Source organism: Pelodiscus sinensis, chromosome 3 (genome assembly GCF_049634645.1).
Source record: "Pelodiscus sinensis isolate JC-2024 chromosome 3, ASM4963464v1, whole genome shotgun sequence".
Classification (NCBI taxonomy): Eukaryota; Metazoa; Chordata; order Testudines; family Trionychidae; genus Pelodiscus; species Pelodiscus sinensis.
The window spans coordinates 64,806,014-64,828,656 of record NC_134713.1 but is presented as its reverse complement, the minus strand read 5'-3'; the positions used below and the strand labels follow the sequence as shown (position 1 = coordinate 64,828,656).

Here is a 22,643-nt window from a genome sequence, read left to right as displayed (position 1 = left end):
GGCCTGGTCTATAGGCATAACTGGAGTCGGCTTACCTTAAGCCAGTCCATCGCGGCATCCCCTCAGTGGGAGCCCAATGGGAGCATTTGCTCCCATCGGCTTCCCTTACTCCTCACAGAGGAAGGAGTACCATACGCCGGTGAGGAGTACCATACGCCCTCAGCATTCGATCTTTGGGTCTCCTGCTAGACCTGCTAAATTGAATGCTAGAAGATCGACCTCTGGAATGTTGATCTTCTTGTAAGAATAGACAGACATACCCTTAATGTTGGAGCATATTATTCCAAATCTGCATAATGCAAAGCTTCTTGTATCTTCCTCTGAAGCATTTGTTACTGACTACTGCTAGAGGTAAGGACCAGTTTAACCACAGGTATGATCCAATATGGCAGTTGCTTGTTTACAGTATAAAGCAGCCCTGTGCACTGACCACATCTAGTAATAATACTTGACTAAAATAATTGGGAGTTTCTAGGAAAAAAAAATTTAATCTCAAGTATTGCTGTATGAGGAACAGCTTCTAAAACAATTGAAATAAAATAAGAGACATAATCTACATGGCTCTAGGCTGTATCACACAATATGGAATAATGGTTTCATTTACTTACTATAAATCCCATGATCACAGCAACTTTGAGTCTTTCATGAAATTACAGGTTTGTCTGATAAAGGTAATACAGGTTGGACCTCCAAAAACTGAGCCTCCCTCGTCTGGCTGCCAGACCAGGGAGTCCTGGCTGGGAGGCCCAGTGGCAAGAGGGCTGAAGGCTCAGAGCTACCAGGGCTTGTACTCGGGGTTGAGCCCCAGTAGCACAACTGGGGCTGCGGCAGCCCCGGTGCTGGGACCAGGGATGCAGCAAGCCTGATAGCGGGGGCGAGGGCGTGGAAGCCCCAGTAGTAGGGCCAGGCATGTTGCAGCCCTGGTAGCTGGGCCAGGGCTGCAGCAGCCCAGCAGGGGCGAGTAGGGCCAGCAGTGGAGAGGGGAGACGAGACTGGGGTGCCAGTAGAAAGGAACATCTCTTGGTCTGGCAAATTCCCTTTTTCAGGGCCGGTCAGGTCCCAAAAATGACAAACCAGAGAGGTCCAACTGACATAGTATACTTGAATTCTGTAAGACATTTGACTTGATACTCTCTAATATTTTGATTAAAGAACTAGACCAATACTAGTAGCATGCCTTATATTAAATGGGTTAACTAAAGTTCTTTGTAAGCCCAAAACTTTGTGTCTCTTTCCAACAGAAGTTGGTCCACTAAAAGATACTACTCATCTTGTCGGTCTTGTATTCTTAGATTAACACAACTACCACAATGTTACAGACAAGTCTCAATATATAATTGTAGATTAGGACATTGTCAAGCAGGTGTTTCTCCGAGTCCCACAGGGGTTGGTTCTTGTTCCTGTACTTTTACGTTTTGTCAATGACACAGAAGAAAACGTAAAGTCATCTTTGATGAAATTTACAGATAACACCAACATTGGAGGACTGGTAAATAATGAAGAGGGGCCATGTCACTGATTTAGAGTGATCTGGATTGCTTGGTAGAGTTGAGTGCAAGCAAACATTATGGCTATGTCTAGACTGCAAGCCTCTTTTGAAAGAGGCTCTTTCGAAAGATACTTTCGAAAGAGCCTCTTTCGAAAGAGAGCGTCTAGACTGCACGTTGAACTTTTGAAAAAGCGGCTTGCTTTTTCGAAAGAAAGCATCCAGTGAGTCTGGATGCTCTCTTTCAAAGAAGCCCTATTTACATTGAAGAACGCCTTCTTTCGAAAGAGGAACTTTCGAAAGAAGGCGTTCTTCCTCGTGAAATGAGGTTTACCGCCATTGAAAGAAAAGCCGCGTTCTTTCGATTTAATTTCAAAAGAACGCGGCTGCAGTCTAGACGCAGGTGAGGTTTTTTCGAAAAAAGGCTACTTTTTTCGAAAAAAACCCTGAGTCTGGACACAGCCTATGTGTTTCATTATGGCCAAATATAAATATCTAAATCTAGGAATAATGAATATAGGCCATACTTCACAATGGAGGACTCTATTCTTGAAGCCATGACTGAAAAAGATTTCATGGAGGGAGTGGATAATCTGTGGAACATGATTTCCCAGTTTGATGCTGTGTCTAAGAGAGCTAATCTGATCCTGAGATGCATAATTACGAGAATCTTGAGTAACAGTAGAGGGGTTATTTTACTTCTGGAGTGGACACCAGTGCAATTACAGCAACTCACCGACTTACGAACACACTAACTTACGACCATCCATACTTACAACCAACCTCCCATTAACCCCATTATAATATTTTCGAGTTGACAACCATGTACATCAAGTTTTTCGAACAGCGCGGGCAGAGTGTTTAAGGGTATTTCCGACTTGCGACCAAATTGAATTACGATCAGGTGTTCAGAACGTAACCTGTTCTTAAGTCAGGGACTGCCTGTACTGCCAAAATACTATGTCTGGTTTTGATGCTTAAAATTAAAAATAATGTTGATAAATTGGAGGGGGCTCAAAGAAGAGTCAGATTAGAACCACGCCTTCTAGTGATAGACTGAGAGCTCAGTTGCATTTGTTTATAAAGAGAAGGGTGACTTGATTACTATCTGTAAGTTCCTGCATAGGGAACAACTATTTAACCATGCACTCTTCAGTCTTGAAGGAAAAAAAGTACAATCCAATGGCTAGAATTGAAGCTAGAAAAATTCAGACTGGAAATAAGACATAAACCTTTCACAGTGAGATTGGAACCATTTACCAAGGGTCATGATTGATTCTTCATCTCTGGCAGTTTCTTTCATGTTTCTAAAAATATGTGCTAGGAATTATTTTGAGCAAGTTCTATGGCTTGTCTTATACAGGAGTTCATACTTAACAACATTTCCTTCTGGCCTTGGAGTTCAGGATACTATGAAAATCATGAACGTGTATAGATGTGAGAGCCTGTTACTGTGTGTGTGTGTGGCTGGAGAGCAGCCTTTTTTCCCCTTCCTTTCCCCCCATCCCCTATTTATTTTTGGATCTGGACTTTTAATATTCCTGTCATCTGAAGAAGTGGGTTGTACCCACGAAAGCTCATGATACCATCTACATGTTTTGTTAGTCTTTAAGGTGCTGCTAGATTATTCATTGTTTTTACCTCTCTGAAGCTTTTGAAGAGCAGCAGTGTGTTTTCTACAGATGTAACCATTAGTATTATACTTTTCCAAGTCTGAATCAATTGAAGAATTTCTGGCAATAGATTCCAGTAATTATGATGTGGATGGCCTAACTTGAAAGCTGGCCACCTATAAATGTGTGATGCGATTTTGGTGGTTTGGAGACTGTTCTGCTAGCCTCACAAATTCTTGGAAAAACTGTTCAAGGATTACTAATCTCTGATGTCATACTCTCGCCAGCTCCTGTTTCAAAGGAGGGGTGATGTCAGCTCAATCACTAAGGAAAAAGCAGGGAAAAGATTGAGTCATTTACCTATGGGAATGATGTCAGCTAATGCTTCTACTCAACTACAAGCTTTTATTAGACTGATGGAAAGGCAGAGAGAGGCTGAAGCAGAGAAGACAAATGGGATTCATGGACAAGGAAGATCAATAGCTGTTAGATCCAGTTTGGTGCAGGGAAGCAACTAATAGACACTTACATTAACTTTGTATAGAAAAAATATGATCAAAACATTTACAAGGTTAATCTGAACAAAGACAATATGTAATTTTTATCATTCTTTTTGTTTGTTTGTTTTTGGTTTTCAGCACCATAACCCGGTTGGTATTAAAATCTCTCTCTCTCTCTCTCTCTCTGAAAAAATTTATATATATATATATATATATATATATAATTTCATTTTTAAAGAAGTGCACAAAGGTCCCAAATGGACCACAGATTTGAAGGATAAATCTTCCTTCAAGTCCAAAATTAAAAATTTTGGTTTGAGCACTGTAAATGCAGTTTCTTATAGTGAACAATAAAATGTTCGTAGAATAATCTGGATTATTCTGATAATGAGTTGTTGTTTTCTTTTTTCTTTTCAAAAATGAAAACAAACCACCATTGGTGACCAGTCTTCTGCATGTCTCTGGGAAATATTTCAGATCTAAAGTTAAAAAATTTAACTATCAAATTCTGTGCTGTACTTTAGAGTCCTTTAATCTTTGTCACTTGAAATAATGAAATCCTTCTGATTTCCTAAAAAGCAACTTAACTGTAATGAGAAAGTGGTATCCCTTATGTATGCAATATGAGATAACATTTTAATATGCAACTTACATGAAAATGTTGTAGCCATTGTGTGTAATAGTTCTGGAACATGTAGAATCCAAACTTGTTTCCGAGAAATTTATTACGGGGAAGTAGAAATAAAGCAAATAACCAGGATGAGTGTCAATACTTGATGAAAGACGCCAAAAGATATCAGATGTGGCAGGTCAGAATTCTAGCTAGTGTTAGCTGTTCTAGCTTCATGGAAATTATAACCCTTCACACTAGCTGAGGTTCTGCCTGGGTATACATTTATTTCCATCAGTCTAATCATGAATATTTTCACATTCTTGTGGAATGGATGATGTTTTCACTGCTTCAGAGGCAAGATCCGTTTCTGGGAAAATGGAAAGTTCTATTGAGCAGCATGAAAAAGAGAGAAATGAAGTATTGCTTCTTATCTGGCTTTCGGACCCTATATAAACTGTAGTGGCAAGATAGGTTTACATATTTCATATTTGTCAATCAGAGAACCATTCGTAATGTTTTGTCTTGTGTTCTAAGACTCTAAACAAATTACTTAAAAAATTTCATCACGCTGACAAAAAGAGCTTTCAGTTACTTTTGTATGAAACCTCTGTTTTCTCAGCTAATCAATCCTGTTACTGAATAAAACACTTCAAGTAGCTTAACGAGATTAATGTCAGTAAATATTGGTAAAACCTATGCATTACACAGACTCTTTAAATGAGATTATGTAATGTTTACAATACTTTCTCATATTTTGTAGTAAGTATAGTCTAATGTTGAATTATTGTCATTAATTTCTCCTGCTTGTTTAATTTCTTGATTAAACCATTAAGTTACAAATTCGCTTGACTGCCCACTTATCGTTGCTTTCAGAATAATTGCATTAAGTTACTGTTCATAGCTGCTGATAGCCATAGGGGGTTGACACTTAACAATTATTCCAGCTTTTTGCTTAAATATAATCTAAAATATGAATTTATTAAAGATCTATAACACAATATTTACTATGTGAAGTTATGCTTAGAAAGTATGACCTTCAATAATTCTATCAATAGACCTGTACTACCAAAATAAATTCTGATTTCTTTCCCGTTGCGTGCCTTTTTCAAAAGAAATTCTTTATTGGCTTAGTTTTTTTTTAAAAGCACAGTGAAAAGAACATACACACAAATTGATAATACCTTGAAAACTATTAACATTTTCAAAACCATATTTCACATCAGACCCAGATTTGTGGGTCTTTGGCACTGGGGAAACATGCTGTCTGTTTTTCATATGGTCTTACAAAGAATTCCCTTTTTTTTTTTTTTTTTTTTTTTTTTGCTTTTTCCAGCTAACCTCTATTTTTCCATCTGTTGTATATAGGTCAGCTCATTTTGACCAGTTGAATGTAGAGAAGTTGGGATTACATGAATTTGGCCATTGACTAGCGTTGTAAAACCCGGTAAAAAATGTAACCATTAAAAATCATAGCAGTTATACAATTATGCTATGGGGGCTGGAGACTAAGCTTCATAAACTGGCTCCCAGCGCACACCAGCTCTAGCTGCTGGCCCTGCTACCAGGATACCAGTTTTAGGGAAGTGAAATTGGCTGACTGGTTAAACATATTATTTACTCGGTTAACCAATTAAAGACGTATGAGCGGAGGGAGAGGGAGGGAGGAGGAGCAGTCCAGCCCAGCTGGAAAGGCTCCCTGCTGGAATGGAATGCCCCCCCCCCCCCATGCTCCTGCATGGATAGGGACTGCTTCAATTGGAGGCTGAAGGAGCCCCTGCCTACAAAGGGTCAGGGTGCCCCACAGCCAGATCCCTCTTCTTAGGGAGCTGGCTGCACTGTAAGTTCTGCAGTATAAGCTCCATAGGGCTGCTAGCGCTCCTGGCCTTGCGGCGCTGTGGAACATCCCATGAAGAATTTAACTGGTTAACTCCTACATCTCTACTGTTGATAGTGGGCCCCTGTTAGAGATATAAAAATGCTATTACTTCCCTAATCGAATAGTTGATAGATTTTCTGTTGACTGTTCGATTAGTTAACAACAGCATGCAGTTGCGGTGCTCAGTTTGGCTCGCGCCGATTCACAGCAAAACCTCCCTGGCTACGACTCTGCATTGTAAAGCCCAGGGAAGCCTTCGCGCAAAATTGCTAGCATGGCCACTTCTCACGGGTGTCTTTTCATTCATCACACCTCACATTGTGTGAGGTGTGATGAATGAAAAGACACCCGCAGAGCAGGAGCTAAGCTAGTGATTTCGCACACCGACTTCCCTGGGCTTTACAGTGGCAGAGCCGCAGTGGGGCGGGGTGGGGGGGGGAGGAGCGACTAGTCGATGGTGCTAATTGATTATAATCTCTTGCTTATTGATTAGTTGACTAGTTGCTAACATCCCTAACCCTTTTGAGACTGGAGCATCCCCATGCCCATGGCAGGTGGGGAGCTGCTCCAGCCCCACCAGTTAACCCTAACAGTGAGTTAAATCTTCACATCCCTAGCCAGCTTCCCTGTAGGCTCTGCAATATAAGCATTATTAGGGATGTGAACGTATAGGCATGTACACGGATAACGGATGATCCTGAGTTCACTGGTTAACCTTCACAGTTACATGCAGGTTCCCAGTATGTCTGGGGAGCTGGCTTAAAGAGCAGTTGCTGCATGAACCAGCTGCCTGCATGCACAAGTTCCCAGGGAGCTGCCTGTCCTCTGCGTGTAACTGTGTAACTATTGAAATTTGTCAGCGGTTACATGGTTACTTTAATGCATTTTAATATCCCTAAGATTTATGCTTCAGAGCCTGCAGCATGGAGCAGCAGCTGGGAATGGGTCCGGGAGCTGGCTTATAGATGGCTCCCAGTGCACACAGGCTCCCGACCCCACTTCTTAGGGAGCTGGCTGCACCGTAAGCTCTGCAGTATAAGCTCCATAGGGCTGCCAGCACTCCTGGCCTCGCGGCGCTGACGGGTGTCTCATGAAGAGTCTAACTGGTTAAATCCTACATCCCTACTGTTGACAACCATTTTGAGTTTCACTTTGGAAGATTTAGTTTATCTGACTGTTTCAGCTTTAAGTATTTCAGTTTAACTTTCAATAAATGCAGGGAAAAGTGTGGGCTGTTTTGGGTACGCATCCCATATATCAGACACTTGCATATATTATTACTTTATCATAAAGTATGATAGAATTTGTCATGTTGCATTTACCACTGATACCTTCATTTACTATGCAGCTACACTTTCACACAGCTGAATTGGTGGACTGCTGAGAAATATGAGAAGTAATATCACCTGCTGGAATGGATTTTGGTTCTAGAAAGCAGTTAATGACCAGCAAAGGTGTATGTTGGGTATATTTAACTTCTGGAGGTATTATGTGCCACTCTCATTAGCTCTAATGGAAGTGATGCATATGCCAGAATTTCTCTCTCTACTCAGATGAGAAAAAAACCTTTTTAAATATGTGTGCTTACTGTTGCACTTTTGTTAAGAAATGCTGATTCTAACGACTAAAGTATATACTAGATAAAATCTGTCAAACTTTTTTCTGCGTGCAATATTTTAGCCATGATATTAGAGAGACGTAGGAGAAGCAATATTTCTTATTCGACCAACTACTGTTGGTGAGAGGGACAAGTTTTCAGGCTTGCACAGATTTTTCTCTAAGCTTGTCTCTGTAAGCTAGGATATACTTTAATTATTTCACTCATTAGACTTTGTTCTGTGAAAGCTGATATTGCAGGAAATGTTAATTTTCAAAACTTAGAGGCATTCAACTCCATCATTTTCAATATCAAAATACATTTCACTTTTTTATAAGAGAAATATATATAGGCAGTTTGTTTTGTTTTTCTTTGTTTGCAGATTGTGCTTGGAGCTGTAGGCTACATATCAGATGAGTAAGTATACTATGCATTGGCATTTAAACACAAAGAAAAACTATTTTCTTGATCTCCTAAGGGTCCTTTATACTTGTATTTTGTTTTCTTTGAACATTGTTACCTTTTAATCAAGGCGATTGAATGTTATTTTATTTCCTGCTTCTGGAAGCATTGCTGGGTGTGCCCTGAGAGGTTGTCACCATTAGAAATCATTGTGGTGGTATTTAGTAATTTGTGGCTTATTATCCTGTATCTGCATATTAACTATACTTTAATTATTTCATCTTTTTTGATGTATCTGTACTTTCGTTCATGGAAAAATCAACTTTCATACCATGTTACATCCTTACACAATGTATTTATAAATATTCATCAGCTTACATTGTGTTAGGTGATCTTTTGCTATCTGCCTAAAGAACATTTTGTTGTAAATAGTATTATGTTGAATGTAGAGGGATCCAACTTTGTGTGGTGGAGAGGATTATATCTGATGTGTGTGTCAGAGTAACTGCATAAGGTATTTAGGTTTTTATTTTTAATGCTGAGTACTTAAAAGGGATAATTCACTGAACATACTGATATATATTGTGAGTGCACTTGCATATCCCCTCATATATGTATCCTTTATTCTTGGGCCCCAATGTAATGTGTGAGAGTGAGGAGTGCATCTGACTGGTTTTTAACCAATATTGGGTAGTTTTGTTCTGAGGAAAAGCTTAAGTATGCTAGAACTAAAATTACCACCCACCTGAGGTGGTATTATTATTATTATTATTATTGCTAGCAGAATGCATTGTATTATAGTCATTTAAAAACTTAACGTTATTAAATAGTTTAAAGATGGAATTATTTTTTTTAAAGAACTCCTCTATCCCATCTGGATAAAGTGTCACACATTCTCAATTATGTTTAGTTCCTTGTAGCATATATTCATCTCTGAGGACATATACACATAAGTGCATAAACCTCCTTCATTGAAAAGCATGAAATGACTATTGGACCAACTAGCAGGTTGTAATAATCTGAGTACAGTAAAACTCCAATTGTCCAGCATCCAGTGGTCTGGCACTCCTGATAGTCTGGCACCAACTGGAACCTGGCAGTGTTCTGGCCAGCTGGACAATTGGAGCTGCTCTGCCCCGGGCTTCTCCAAGGCCGCTGCTGGTCAGTTTCAGCGGTGGACTTGGGGAAGCTGGGGCCAGAGCAGCTGGAGTGCTCTGTCCCAGGGCTTCCCCAAGTCTGCTGTTGCTGAAACTGACCAGCAGCTGATTTAGGAAGCCGGGGGCAGAGCATTTGGAGTGCTGCCGGGTGGGTCCCGCAGCACCTCTCAGGTGAGGGGCAGCGCTACGGGACCAACCCGGTAGCACCCCAGCTGCTCTGCCCCTGGCTTCCCCAAGTCAGCAGCTGCTGAAACTGACCAGCGGCTGACTTGGAGAAGCCGGGGGCAGAGTAGCTGGGGTCCTGCCAGGTTGGTCCCGCAGCGCCGCCCTCTCTCAGGCTTCACAGTTCACTGCTGACTTCTCCTCCCCTCCCATACCTCCCCACACCCCGGATCTCTCATAGTTCCCCCCCTTCCGGTACTCCGGCATATCTGATAATCCGGCACCCCCGGGTCCTAAAGATGCCGGATTATTGGAAGTTTATTGTATTAAAAACGTTCAAACACGGTAGAAAGACACAGCCAAACAAACTGCTTGTGTTCCACGGAAACTCTTCTTGATTAAATTCAGGGAGCCCATTAATTCTAGGAATACACCTGCTGTCCTATCTGAGCTTGCATCATCCAGCACATTAAAAGCTCAAAGGGCAATAATCCAGGAGGAGTCCAGTGGTAATGCTAGCAACAAATCGGAGAATTTATGGAAAGCAAAGGCTTTAGTGAATGGATTTTTTGTGATTGGCTGCCTCGTGTTTTACAGATAAATTAAAATTTCATCACCACTGCTCTCCCATCTTGTTGTGTAGTATTATACTGGATAAGGATTGAATACCTGCTTGATATCATCTCTACCTAAATAGTGGCTGCAAATTCAGCAAACCAGTCTCAGTGATTCTTTCTGGATATGGAATTATGGAGATTATCAGACTAAATTGCAGCAGAGCACGCACAGAAAGAATCTGATGCTAGGTCTCTGGTTTCCGTGGGACTTCCCTGACTCCTGATGTTTATCTGCTTTGTCTTTAGGCAAATCAGTTACCCTCTCTTCTCTTCCCATCCTTGTCTATTTAGGCCATGTCTACTCTTCCAAGCTTACAATGGCACAGCTGTATTGGTAAAGCTGTGCCTCTGTAAGAGCACATGTGTGTAGGAATGTTAGTGTGTACTTATTTATTTGTGTAAATATGTAACTGCTGACATTTTCAGCTGTTACATGTTTGCATGCAATGGGACAGGCAGGAGCTGGTGCTTGTGGGGAGATGGCTTGCTCCTGTAGAGCCCCTCCCCCCACACTGCTGCCTCTGATAGAAATTTTTAGCAGTTACACATTTACACTCATGGGGCAGGCAGGAACTAGTACATATGGGAAGCCGGCTTTCAAACAGGCTCCCTGTGCATATGGGCTTCGCAGAGCCACCTTCTCTCCCCACCTTATCAGAGGCACCAGGAGGAGGGGCAGGTAGGAGTCTGTTGCCTCCCCCCGCATGTAAACATTTAACCGCTAAAAATTTCAGCAGTTATGCATTTATACAAACACACGATTATTATATTCCCTCTGTGTGGCAAAAGTTTTTGCAACGTAAATGCTAGACATGGCCTGAGGTTGTGAGTTCTTTGAGGTGAGAACCATCTTTTACTATGCCTTTTGTAAGCACCCTGGGCAATGGAGCCATGATTTCACAGGAGGCCCGAGTTCTTGTGGTAAAACATGAATGCTAAATATTTATCTCCCCCTTTACATGTTCGTTTAATCTGTCATGCAACATTCATCCATCTATCTTTTCTGACCTAAACAAGACGACAGTAACAAAATTAAGACGTAAGCCTGGTCTGCCCTTAAAATTTAGTTAGTATATTTCACAAGGTTGTAAAAAAATTCACACATTTGAGTGCTGTACTTCAATCAACCGTACCCCTGTGTAGAAGTGGATTAATCGAGAGAACTATTCTTCAGTTAACCTAGCTGCTCAGGCAGGTGGATTAACTACATTCAATGAAAAATCCCCATCTGTGGATTTTGGAGGTGTTTGCACTGCAAGTGCTACAACATCACAGCTGCAGCATCCCTAGAGTAGACATGGTCATGAGGAATTCCTTCCCCTACCCTCAAGTTCTACAACTCATCAAAATGAACTTGAAGAGAATTCTCCTGCCCATCCCCATGAGCTCAGAGAGGGAAATACTAATAAGATGCAGGGTCTAACGTGGGAAAGAGGGATGTAAAATTCCATTAAGTTAGTTAACTGTTTAAATTTTGTCTAACTGGTCGACTAATTTAACAAAGGAGGATGCTCCAACAGAGCTGGAATGCCCCCTCTTCCTGGCTGCAGTGGTTCCTGTGGGACTGGTGCAGCTCCCTGCCTGCAGCAGGTGAAGGGGCTGCTCCAGCCTCCACCAGTTAACTGTTACTGGTAAGTCTTACCCGTTAAGGGTGAGGTTTACTGATTAACCATTCACATCCCTAGTGGAAAACTGCCTGTAGTAAGTTTTTTGCATTGCATAGATCAGTACTAAATTAATCCTAAATGTGGGTTTGTATGGCTTGTTAATGGTTTATTTATCTGTATTACTAAGGTGACAGTGAGAAGGGATTAATAAAATTATAATACTAGATCCTCAGAACCTATTGATACAAAATCACACAGCTGGAGAAACAGAAGTCTAACAATATTGGGGAAGAAGTCCTGCATTTAGGGTTGCCAGGTGTCCGGTTTTGAACCAGACAGTCCAGTATTTGAGCTTTCTGTTCGGGAAACAAATTGAGAAAATATAAATGTCTGGTATTTTCTAAATAAGATGTAATGTAGATTGTGATGTAATGTCAAGTGTATCCAGTGTTTTTGTTGAAACCATCTGACAACCCAACCTGCATTCTAGTCCCGGTTCTATCATGCATTCCTTCTGTGGCCTTTGGAAGTCCTTTCCTTTCCTTTTCTCATTGACAAGATGGAGATTAATTAATCCTCCCCTGAAACTAGTACTGTTTGCAGATAGCTTTAGAAATGAAAAGTGTGAAATCAGGTGGGTTTATGAGGAGTGATGTGCTTCTACCATTGTGAAAGTGTATGTGAGGAGGAAACAGTCATTGCAGTAGTTTTGGAGGCAGACCTACAAATTACCCAGCAAGAAAATTGTCAGTGGGGCAGGAGGGAATGCAATTTTAGCCAAGGATAAAGAGAAGCAAAAGTTAAAGCCAGGCTAGACCATCTCTCCTTTTAATAAAATGCTTTCAATTTATGTTTAAATACAATTGGAGCAGTAATAGTATCATCCAAACAGAGCTAAAAGCCTGTTTGTCCTCAGTGTATTTCTTAAACACTTAATACAGATGAATGTGATTGATTATAGGTATGTGTCACCGTGACAGGGCAAGCTGTGGTTTAGATCCTTTTGCATCTTCGGGGCAGGTTTCACTCCCTTCATCCTTTTCTTGGTGAAGGTCTTGCAGTTCGACTGGTGTTCAGTTGGATCCCTTATATTCAATCCCCCAGTTTACCGTACATGATAGCACAACAGGCCCATCTGTGTGTGGTCTAGGGCCACCAGCTGATTAAAATGATTAAAAAACAGTTTTTGCAAAATGAAGTTCATTTATTTGTCCAAAGGTACATAATATTGAGATAAAATGAAAAAAAAAAAAAGTTGTGTACGTTTATAATAATATGTAGCCATTTTATAATGCCTTTTATATGTAGCACTTAAAGAACTTTGCAAAGGAGGTTAGTGTGATTATCTCTATTTTACACACAGTGATACTATATTTTCTCTCTCTCAAACCTTAATCTTTCCTTTCAGTTTTGGTAAGTACCAAAGAGCCCAATTACCTGCATCTCTTTTGTCAGAGACAGACAGCCTATCAGCATTCCCAGTGTCTCTCACAGATTCCTCTCAATCATGCTGCTTCTGCCAGTTTTATCCCCACCCTACTCTAAGCCAGGGTTTCAAACAGTTTATGGTCCATTTGAGCCTGCGGGGGAAAGATATCCTGTTAACCAGGTTGGAGTCTGGTAGGTGGGCATTTCCCAATAGATAGCTTCCTCCTTAGCATTCTGTGGCAGTACCCTGTAATTGTCATTGTTTTAATTTCCTGATTTCCTGCTCCATAAGAGATGCCTTTGATTTAACTGGATGCAATCAGGCTGGATAATAGTAAGCAGGTAAATTGAGGTGCTTCTGTTATTCATACAAAGAATTTACAAATAGATGCCACAAAAGTATAAATTCAGTCTTTTGTTATTATTCTCATTTTCTTGCTTTTAAAAGAAACTGATTCTTCATATTAAATCAGATTCATGGATTTTTCCTCCTTAACATTCTTTCTTTTTTAATGAGACTGCTCCAGAGTAAGATGGGAAGCAGTAAGATTAAAAGTCAGTTCTGTAAGTTTAGGGAGAACATGCATAACTTCTTGAGACCAAACTAAATCACCAATTTTTATAATAATTATTGTATGAGACTTTTACAAATTCACACTTTTGTGGGTGAAACACATAGAAATAATAAAGCATTCCACATTGTGTACAATCTGCATTACACTGCTGACAACTAGTTTAGGCCTCTGATAGAAGCACACGTTTACTGTGCAGGAATAATGAGCACATTCCAACATTTTTACTTTCAAAGTGTGAATGAACATCAAACATGAGAACAAAAGTATCTCAAACTCATCAACTCTTCTTAGCTCAGTCTGATTCTACCAACCCCAGTAGGAGTGTTGAAACACATCAAAGCCTCTGCCAGTAGTTTGCTTATACATAATATACTTGGTGTGTGTAAATTGTTTTCTTTCTCCTGAAACTTTAATATGAAAATGCAAAAGAAAATGCTCTTCTATCATCTCCTACAAGGTTGAATAGTTTTTGTATGCAGTCAGGAAACACAAATATGTTCGATATGGCAGAACTTCTTAGGGTCTTCTGGAGCATGGTTGGCAAACTTTTGTTATGGTAAGGGAAAAATCAAGGGAATAAAAAAGTCAAGAGCTTCCCCAGATTATTGGGGAGGACTAGACTGCTGGGTTATGCACTTCCCAACATTTCAGTACAAAAATAAAGGATATATTTATTGAGGGCTAGATTTTATATCCTTATTCAAGTATGGAAAGTACTTTATACTATATTTAACTTGTCTGATGTGGTATAATTACTACTGAGTGTAAAGGTATTAGAATTTGTCCCTTAGGGTGTGTCTACACAGCACCCTAAACTCGAAATAAGATATGCAATTTGTGTTATGCAACTTGAATATCTTCTCTCGAATCTATTTCAAAATAGCTTATTTTGAAATTTGGCACGTCTACACAGCACAGAATTTCAAAATAACGTGCTATTTGAAGCCATCCCTTAATCCTTGTGCAACGAGGTTTACCAGGATGGTACGCCCTTTTGAAAAATATTTTGAAATAGCGGGCGGCTTGTGTAGATGCAGGGTAGCTATTTCGGGATACCTACGATATCCAAAAATAGCCATGTAGTGTAGACGAATTCATAGTGATGAAGTGAGCTTTCTCCTTATCTTTACCTTTGAGAATCCGGTTCCATAGTGTGATCACTAGGTGCCTCTGCATAGCTTTTGCTGTCTTTTATTGCAAAGTAGGCATACAATAAATGACCCACAGCACAGCCCTAGTTGACCCAGGCCAGGAGCTCTTGGGGCTGCAGGGCTAAAAATGATAAAGTAACTGTTCAAGCTTGGGCTGGAACGTGGACTCAAATTTCTTGGGGTTTCAGAGCCTAGATTTCAGCTGAGCCCAAACATCTACTGCAGTTTTATTTCTGAAGGCCGAGTCCTGCAAGGCTATGTCATCTGGCCCAGGCTCTGAGACTTGGTGTTGCGTTTGGGTTTTTTTTTTTTTTTTTTTTTTTTTCCATGGCAGTGTAGATGTACACTTCACTTCCCTTTTTGAAGCCCCCTCCACTCTTCATTCTTTTTTTCCTCTTCCCTCCTCTGGCACCTGCCTTCATTCTCATGCACTGAATATTCCTTTCTTCAGACATTGTCTTTGGTATTTTTTCTGAGACTGCCAGTAAGGCAAGTAGTAATAGTGTTTTATGATGGCTATTTCCTTACTGGGGAGGAGATAGACCTTCAGAGTTAATACAAATAATCAAATATCTATCAGATAGTAGCAACTTTTGGTCCCTGCCAGTCTAAGTTGAATTTAAGGTTCATACCTGATTTGCTACTCTGATGTCTTAGGTAATTCATAGACACTTTTCTGATTTTTGCTCTCTTTTTGTAAGATGTTTTGTTTTTTGGTAGCACAAGCAATTATTTTTTAAAAATGGTGTACTTTTCTCTTTAGTTATGAGGTGGGAAATAATATGAATATGCAAAATCCAAGACACAAACTTATTGTGGATGATGCAAAGTATTTAGTTTTCTTACCCTGTATTACTGTGCATGATGCATTAGAACACAAAAACATCAACACTGAAGAAGTCCTGATATGGTATGCTAATTGCATATTCTGGTTTTCCGTGGTTTCGTCATTTTGCTTATTCAACTTGATTTCCATTCCAGATGCCCTTTTCTTCAATCTACCATACCAGTTTTGATTTAGTTCCATTTTAAAACTTTTTGTTGTATAGGTAAATCTTACTATACAAAGATCTGTTCTTATAACTTTTTCCCCCTTAAAGTAAAAAACTTGCATTGAATCAAATGTAGAAGCATGAACAATTTATTGTAATGGAGTTGGTATGTAGTAATGCTCACAAAATGAAAATGCACTGCACTATAGCATGCAAAATTACACAGTGCAAAGGCACTTTGTAAATAAGAATTCTGTGGTTTTAAGTGCTGCTTATGCAGTCAGAGCTTTGTACGTTATTTTTGCCTATTTTTAGCAGTTTTGTCAGAAGTCCCATTGTTTTAAGACAAAGTTCCATTGCAGTGAATAGGATATTTGCACCATTGATCTCACTTAACATTAGAATTTGTAGAGATTAATAATAATACCTAAATATATTGAGTGAAAGGTTGTGCTTTGTAAGGTTAATAGGTAAAATTCACCGTCTTGCAAAGAATCCACACAAGTGTGGTTAAATCATTTAGTCCCTCAACGTGGGATTTACGTGAAGCTTAAATAGTAGAGGAAGAGTTTGTGTAGACCAGTGGTCTAAAGCCTCTTTAACCACAAGATCACTTTTTCAATTTAAGTGCAATGTAAGATCTACCTCAGACCCAAATATTCTTGCCCACCTTCTTTCTCGCCCTTTCTCTGAGGCCTTCCTCCCTGAATCTCATTCACTTTCACCAGGCTGGAGTAGAGGGTTGTGGTGCAGGCTCTGGTCTTGGGCAAAGAAATCTGGCGTGTGGGAGGGGCTCCGGGCTTAGCCCAGGGTGGGTAATTGGAGTCTAGGAGGGGGTTCAGGGTGCAAGCTCTAGGAAGGAGTTTGGGTGCAGGGGAACTCATGTCTGGGGCAGGAGGGAGTTCAGGGCTGGGACAGGGATTCGGGAAGTAGGCCCTGGCTGGGCACCACTTAACTGAGATGACTTCTGGGTGGTGGAGCAGTGAAGATAAGGCAGGCTGTCTCCTGCCCTGGCCTTGTACCACTCCTGATAGCAGCTGGCATGTATAGCAATGGCTCCATGGCACCATGTGCTGCCCCTCATTGACAGGCACTGCCCCAAAGCTTCTACTGATTATGATTCTCTGTTATTGATCAATGGGAGTGGTGTCCTCAGGCAAGAACAGCATGTGGAGACCTGGTCTGCTTTTCTTAGGAGCTGCCAGGACATGTCAGCCACTTCCAGGAGCAGCAATAACCATAGGGATAATTACTCTAGCCACGACAGGTTAGGCATTTTAGAACTCAATACTCAAAATTAAATTTAAGCAGGAGAGAAATGAAAATTATGAAATGCACAGACCAGTCAAAAACCAAAAATAGCACACTTTGCAAGCAGTAAAAGAAGTAACAACCCACGTATGTGTTGGATCAGGAGATGAGTGAAGGACAAGTGGTGTTTTTGAGAATGACAGACACACACAGTGTGTGAGTGACAGAGATTTGCATTGCCAAACACCCCCCCCCCATCCCCTTTTCCCTGTGTGGAGACAGGGTACTGTAGTGGGGGGAGGGACACCCTGATATTAGCACCCCCCACTTCTCCCTCCCACACCCTACACAGCAAGCAGGAGGCTCCCAGGGGGACAGCTCCAAGGCAGAGGGCAGGGGCAGCATGGCAGCGGGTGGAGGGGCTGCTGAAATGCCAGCGCTGGATAGTTTCCTGGCCAAACCAGTCGGGATTACCTGCCACAGGCTCCAAGATCTACTGGTAGATCCCGATCTACTGTTTTGTAACCACTGGTGTAGACCATATGCAATGGAGTGCCAAGGGTGCCTGTGTTCCTCATAATGTCATTCTAGAGGAATGACTATCGCTCTATCAGTATCCTTTCAGAAACTTACTCTACATAGTGGTTCTCAACCACAGGTTTGCCGAGCTCTTCTTCCAAGATGTATGTGGAGTTGCACATCTAGACATTTGCCTAGTTTTACAACAGGCTACATAAAAAGCACTAGCAAAGTCAGTGCAGACTAAAATATCATGAAGACAATGACTTGTTCATACAATATAATATACTCTGAAATGCAAGTACAATATTTATATCCAAATCAATGTATATTATAGTCATATGGCAAAAATAAGAAAGTAAGCAATTTTTCAGTAATAGTGACTATGATGCTTGTATTTTTGTCTGATTTTGTAAGCAAGTAGTTTTTAAAAGAGATTCATCTTGAAGGTTCACAAGACAAATACGATTCCTGAAAGTGGTGCAGTAGTCTGGAAAGGATGAGAGCCACTGCTCTGGTGTGTTCATTGGCACACTTAGTGATGGACTGAAACAAAAGGTAAGAAGTACCTCTATTGAATGATCCGGAGTAGTTACTTTTTTATGACAAAGTGATGTCAGAATAGAAGTTATCACTGTGAAATTACTTAGCCTATTTCCTAGGGATGTAAGCGACTAGTTGACTACCCATTAAGCCTAGACTTATTAGGTAGTCCAGTCACTACTCCACTAGTCTCTCCTCTCCCACCCTTGCTGCCTCTTGCTGCACTGTCTCTCCTGGGGACAGGGATGGCAGAGACGCTGTCCCGGTTTGTGCCAGGTAGACTGCTGCGGCTCTGCTCTTTAAATGTGGTAAGAGCCGTAGTTAACACAGTTATCATCTAATTGAGTAGTCAATTGAAATTCCATCAACTACTTGATTTAGCTTCCTAACCGCTATTTAACATCCCTGTTGTATCCATGCATTTCCTGTTGTGTATTTGTATAATTTCAGATTGTGGAGCAAGATTATGCTAAAGGAAGGAATCATTCCAATTTTAATTAGAATGAGCCTCTAAACCAAAAGACTAATGTGAGAGGATTTAAAACCTGTCAAATTAGCAAAATATTTTCATAAAAATAAGTTAACTGATATTTAGAAAAGTGTTTCTCAGCGTCCTGGTACTTTACTTTTAACTTATTTTTCTTAAATTGTAAGCTCTGGGTGCAGGGAGTGTGTGTCTAGTTCATGTTTGTACAGTGCCTAACAAAAGAGGGAGTCTCTAAGTACTATCGCAAAAATAATGCTTTTTTACCCTTTATTAATATCTCATGTTAACTGGGGAATATTTTGTACACTATGATTTTGCTATTAAAACTTTTGTTAAGCTGATTCTGAGAATGATCGCATGCTGAGATTTGCTAATGCCTTTTTTGTAAGTTGATGTGCTGAGGGGAAATTAACAGCTTCATTGGATGCCCATGAATTGATCCAGGTGCTTGTTTCTCAGTAAGTCAGACAAACCTCAGTCAAGAGCATAACCCGAAGAGGATATAGTCAGTTGATTTTTTTTTTCTAAAACTGAAACACATTTTTATAAATGATTAAATATAACATCGACTAAGAAAAATCAAGCAGCTGTTAATGTGAATATGCAGTAATGTGAAGTGCTTCTAGAGTACTGGATTCCAATCTTTTATTGCTACATTATCATTTCTTGCCAAAGCAAATGGATTGAAGGCACTGAAGGGAACATGGATTAGTGTTTTAGAAGATGTCTTGTAATTTGAGACTTTGGGGTTTTTTTAAAAAAAAAAAAAAAAAAGGTTGGTCAGATGTTGTCAGTAGAAGGCAGTTTGCCTGTGTTAATGAACATAGGGCAAAGAATCAAAGAATAACTGGACCAAAAGGACAGATCACTGCTGAGATTTAGCACTTTGAAAAGAATAAAGGCATCCGAATGTGCAAGTCTTGCACCTGCCTCACCATGTTATCCCTCTTTTAAAAAAAACCACTTGAATAAATCAATACTTTGATCGTTATGTCTTTAGAAATTCAGCTAATGAATGTATGGATTTTTAGCTCTATAAGTGCTACCAGGCCAATACATTTATACTTTTTCAATTTGAGCCTTCTAAAATATGGAAACATCACAGGGAAACTGAGGACTGGATTTTTTTACATTGTAATTTAAACATTACCGGCTGTTCATTTTGTAAGTCAGCTGATTTCAATTGCCAGTTTCTAACTGAACAATCTATTGAGATGATAAAATCATGGTCTTTTGTGTGTGGGACTCTTATCCCTTCTTACATATCTGTTCCATGCCTTGTACAGTTATTTTTTGCACGTATCTAATAACTTCACCTCTCTGTTCAATCTCCATTTATTCTCTTGTTAGTTTCCCACCATTAATTAATTTTCTTCCCCACAATTCATTAACTTTCTTACGAATTAATAAATTTTCATTTCTCCTCCCTTGACTCATGCCTGTTCATCTACTCTTTCATATAATAATCTTCCAGTAACAATAGAAAAGGTGTATATAGTAATTGCCATACTGTCTGATATTCTGTGCTGTGTCAAAGAATTAGAAATGCATATGCAGAACAGCTTTCAAACCACTTAATAAAAATCTATTTCTTTAAAGCATACAGAAATAATTAACAGTACAGAGAATATAGATGAGGAGATTGTGTTCCAACAGATGCTTCAGAGGAACCCCCACAGTGGGCAGAAAATTCCACATCTGCCTACTCATGAAGATAAAGGCGGGTTTTAAGACGGAAACATGACATTTTATATCTTTTTTTTTTCCAAATTATTTATCATTTAACTATTATAATTTTGTTCATATAAATGTGCATTCCCTCTTTGAATCTTGCTAAGTTCTTGGCCTCAAGGATTCTGTGGAATTCATTGTCACAAGATAGTTGCATGAGGTGTGAAAAAAAATCTCCTTTTATGCATATTTTTAAATTTGCCACATTCCAGCATCATTGAATTTTGCTTCTTCTGTTGTGAAACAGGAGGAACACAATTGCTTCATCATTTTCTGCACCGCTAATTATTTTTGTATGCTTTAAAGAAACATATTTATTAAGTGGTTTAAAAGCTGTTCTATGTATGCCTTTCTAATTTTTCAACGCAGAATCAGAGATTCTTTGGCACAATATTTAGCAATTTAATTGAATGGCAGTGGCCTTTTTTCCCATTTGTAAGAATAAAAATAAAGCAAAGCACAATTAGGTTTTTTTTTTCTTTTAAAGTCTGCAGTATGGTGCAAAAAAGACAATGTCATATTTAAAATAGATTAGGCTTTGTTTGGCACTTTGTAAGTGGATAATGATATTAATAAATAATCAGGATGCAAATTGAGACAGAGCACCTTGAGACATAGTTAAGGTCCTATTGTGCTAAGCACTCTACAAACAGTGCATGGCCCAAAGAATATAGAAGACAAATCACAGCAGGTGGATGAGATGAAAAGGCCTGTTTGCATGGTGGGGAGAAGATAGAATATAAATAAGATGTTATAGTAAAGTGTATGGTGTCAGGCACTTATGTAGTCAGTAATCTCAACTCACCACCCCACCTGGATACACTAGTTATGTATTCATTGGGTGAGTGATTAAACATTACCCTGGCAGCATTTGGCAGCTTTATACATTTTATTAGGTATCCATGGGAAACTGCTAGTGACCAGTCATGGGGCCTCTATCCTGCCCTAAACTATTAATTGCTATCCTAATAACTACATATGTGTTTTGTCAAATTTTTAATGCTTTTTTAGGTACATACTAAATACCAGTGCAACATAGATGGTGCTTTGGAGGTGGGGGGTTCAGCATTCCCTGGCTTGAAGTGGTTTCCATTATATCCAGGATTTACAGTTTGGTTCAATGGCTCTCAGCACCCTCACTATAAAAATTGTTCCGACACCCCTGCAGTGCATTACATTATGTACTTATGAACGTGTTGTGTCTGCCCGCATATCCGTTACTCTGAAGTTGCTTTGGTGTTCTTATAGGTCCTAAGTGTCTTTGCTGCTTATGAATAATGGTGCCTGTCTCAAACTTCTATTGATAACATCTTTACAACACACAACGCCATTATATATCACACAAATACTACTCAATTAATATAAAAAGCCAACTAATTAATTTTCTTGAATAGTTAGTGAAAATAAAATTGTGCCTTCTTCTTCTGCATTGGAATTTGTTTCTACCCTTATCTTTATAAGCGTTACAGGACCTGATTCTTCTCAATCTTTCTATTTCTTTTAAGTGGAAAAACTCACTTTCTGTTGCTGTTCTTGTATTTAGAGTTATGTATAACAAAGTTGCTAATAACATAAGTAGGCAGAAATAAATATCTCAGATATTCTAAAAAAGATTCCACTGTTTAACGACACCAAAGAAAAGAAAAATGCAAGGTTTTTTCAAATCAATGTATTACACAGGAAATGACATATAAAATTTCTTTTTTCAATTTAAAACTTAGATTGCCTTACCATTTTCCTCTTTAAAGTAAGTATTCAGTATTTTCCATTTGTTGTAATATTGTCTTGGAGCCCCTTTAAGAATACCTTTTTTATTTTAAAAGGGCTTAAATAGTTTCATTAAGATAGTAGTTGAGTTTGCAAGATACTAGATTTATTTGCTTTTTGAAGTCTGTATCTTAGGAGGTTAGAAAGAAAATGTTAGTTCTACTGCCTAACTTATACCTGTACTTGAGATATAAAAATGCACTGTTTCAGAAGCTGAGGGTGTTACAGGTTTTTTTCTTTGCTTTTGTGGTCAACTGTTTTAGCTCTCATCACACTGGTAACTTGAGGGGAAACAAATGTGTGTGTTGCATCAGCATTGAATTTAAGGCTTTTATACTCAAGCTTTCCTTTTGTTCCTCCAGTGGAAGCTTCATTATTTGGAGCCTCCAGTAGTACTTTTTCTTTTCTTTTTTTTTTTTTTTTTTTTTTTTTGTACCCCACTTGCAAGTGAGAGTTGCAACACTAAATCAGTTGTGGCTAAGATATCAGGATCAATGCCATTATAGCAGTGGTGGGTGGCCCAGCAGGTAATCTAGTGGTGAGCTGTAAGACATTTTGCCAACATTGAT

General features: G+C 39.5%; 1 protein-coding gene across 5 annotated transcripts in view; it reads left to right on the top strand.

The window, feature by feature from the left end:
• The window catches only part of BACH2 (BACH transcriptional regulator 2), a 253,359-nt gene that overhangs the window by 25,417 nt on the left and 205,299 nt on the right, over positions 1-22,643 (top strand). The window contains exon 1 of one of the 5 annotated variants that reach the window (XM_075923894.1): positions 8,078-8,102. The exons of the other annotated variants lie outside the window; for them this stretch is intronic. The gene's annotated coding sequence lies outside the window, so the exon portion shown is untranslated. Of the gene's footprint in view, positions 1-8,077; positions 8,103-22,643 lie in introns of those variants that run through there. 5 annotated transcript variants of the gene reach the window in all.